Source organism: Delphinus delphis, chromosome 2 (assembly GCF_949987515.2).
Source record: "Delphinus delphis chromosome 2, mDelDel1.2, whole genome shotgun sequence".
In the NCBI taxonomy this organism is placed as follows: domain Eukaryota; kingdom Metazoa; phylum Chordata; class Mammalia; order Artiodactyla; family Delphinidae; genus Delphinus; species Delphinus delphis.
In genome coordinates, this window is record NC_082684.1 from 171,930,373 (window position 1) to 171,933,203 (window position 2,831).

General features: G+C 41.0%; 1 pseudogene; it reads left to right on the forward strand.

Moving 5' to 3' along the window:
- The first annotated feature begins 1,722 nt into the window (after nt 1-1,722).
- Nucleotides 1,723-2,111, forward strand: LOC132419910 (small ribosomal subunit protein uS8-like; annotated as a pseudogene).
- Nucleotides 2,112-2,831: the final 720 nt, after the last annotated feature.

A 2,831-nucleotide genomic window follows, 5' to 3' on the forward strand; every position in this document is an offset into this window, starting at 1 on the left:
CCTGAGGTCTCTGCTTATGGCTTGTCTCCTTTTCAAAAAATTCTTATCTTTGAGGACAGTATCAGGGTTGCAGATTTTTCCTAAGGTCACCTCATAGACAAAGGAAATGAGGGGGCATTAGTTACATTTAAAGAATTGGGGTTTCCAGGGAATCTTGACATGAGCCTGGGCTCTTCTAACACAGTTGTTACCAATCAGGGTTCTTGGCCTCCTTAATCAATAGAAATTGATCAGAGGCCAGACAAGAAATTCAGGCAAGGCTTTATTAGGGCCCCTGCTGCAGCAGAGGGGAGTGAGGACAAGCAACAAGTTCCCTTGCTGAGGGAGGCAGGCTGGTTCCCTATATGGGGTGAGGGTAGGGATGGGTCCAGGGGTCGGGCCGGAAGGGTGGCTTAGGTGTTTTGCCCACCACTTTGTGGTGTTGAGTGCAGGGGGCATGCGCAGTACCCTGCTTTTGCTCCCGACACCTTGTTTTTGCTCCCGGCTCTTCAGAAGTGGCAGTTGGGCTTTTTTTGGTCTTTTTGTATCTTTTGGCCAGAATTTGCCCCAACTGTGCACGCACACAGTTATTTTTAGTCCCTTATAGTTTACTTGCGTTTTGTAGCTCGAGGAGACATTTGTCCAGGGGCAAGCATTGCAGCACTGCAGCAAAGGGCCCCAGGCCTGTCTCACGATGAACAATAGAATTCTGATTTTATTGAACACCTCCTCAGAGTTTCGTGTATTGGACATTTCAGCAGTTACGGCCATCAGAAAGAAAAGTCAAAATTGAATAGATGTCAGACTTTACCCCGACATGGACATCACTGTAACCAAGGCCTCATGATAATTTCATCTTATTCAAGGCAAAACAAGATTCAGCTGCTTGTGGAAATGTGAGCAGAGTTCAAATTTTATTTTTCTTTATTTGTCAATTTTAATTTAGTTCCATTTTTATTTCCGGAAGTACACATTAATTTTTGCATAGAAAACACAACTACACATCTTTTAAATGGTTGGTCTATGGGAACAAAAACCATCTACAGTGAAATATATAAACTTGGGAGAAAGTTTCATGTCCCCCAAATCGTCAGGATTCGTTGCCCCTACAAGAATGAAAGTACAGGCATTAATTTTGGGTCCACTTTATAGTTAGTTGTAATGTGATGAGTGGCTTTTGAGAGGAGCTGGAGAGTTTTCAGCATTCAAACGGTGATTGTAGGGCTTATTCATTGGAAAGCACTAAATGCGTCAGTTCCTGTTTCAAGATGACAAATGCAAATTTTAAATATACTTGTGGGGGTTTTTTAAGTTTGAATTTTTATTTTTTAACTTGATTGAAGTGTAGTTGATTTGCAATGTCATGTTAATTTCTGCTGTACAGCAGAGTGATTCAGTTATATATATACATACATATATGCACACATTCTTTTTCATATTCTTTTCCATTATGGCTTATCACGGGATATTGAATATAGTTCCCTGTGCTCTATAGTAGGACACTGTTGTTTACTTGTGGGGTTTTAACCTATGACTTAGTTTATGAAAGGGAAATATAGTTGTAAATGTATAATGTTTATATGTAACATATTTGTATATAAAATTATAATATTCATATTATAGGTATTATTTAAGCTGATAATAATCCCTGATTATTAAATTATTATTTCTTGCTATGACACTTGGTCCAGGTTATCGTTAATGAAAAAGTGTCGCTTTCCGCCATCTTTCTGTGTCACTGTCATGGTGCCCATGAAGGTCCTGGCGGATACTCTCAAGAGCATCAATGATGCTGAAAAGAGAGGCAAACCCCAGGTTCTCATTAGGCCATCCTCCGAAGTCATCATGCAGTTTCTAACTGTGATGGTGAAGCATATGGTTACGTTGGCGAGTTTGAAATCATTGATCACAGAGCTGGGAAAATTGTTGTGAACCTCACAGGCAGGCTAAGCTGGTGTGGAGTGATCAGCCCCAGATTTGACATGCAATTCAAAGATCTGGAAAAATGGTAGAATAACCTGCTCCCTTCACGTCAGTTTGATTTCATTGTACTGCCAACCTTAGCTGGCATCATGGACCATGAAGCAATATGAAAACACACAGGAGGGAAAATCCTGGGATTCTTTTTCTAGGGATGTAATACATCTGTGCACATAAAATGCCTCAGTGGACACACACACACACAGAGACACACACAAAGTATAATGTGTAAGCTCTTTAGAATTGGGAACTCTACCTTCCATGTTCTTTGAATCTCCTTAAGACCCAACCTCTTGCTCTCCATCTTTTTATATAAATCAGAACCTGTTCTATATCCCAGCAGTGTAAGTACTCACTCAAGGTCTGGTTATCTTTCTTTACTCTGGGCTTATCACCTCCACCTGCTCAATATTCTAGTTGTTCTCTTCAAGTGTTGCCTCTTTGTCAATATCAACTGTTAATCCTCTTAATTCTTTCTGATTTTCCAGTGTAATCAGCTTTGCTCACTTTACCAGCATTCTGTTATCACAGGCTTCCTGAAATCCCCCCATGCTCCAGTCTCCTTGCAGGGCAAGAAAAAATTGAACATAAACATTTGATAGCCATCATCTGAGCACACTTTGTATGTGTCAGGCAATAGGATAGGTTCTGGGGACAAGATACAGTCTCTGCCCTCAAAGAGTTAAAATCCAGGCAGATTAAGCAACCTGGTAGACTCTTCCAGGAACTTCTGTCTCTCTGCTAGGAAGGGAAAGGGCTGTTGTGAATGAATAGTTTGGGTGCTACCCACCCTGCCATGTTTACCTATCAAGTGTGCCCCAGAGCATTGTATGGTGCTAAGTAAATATGCCATTCCCCAGTCTCACTTCACA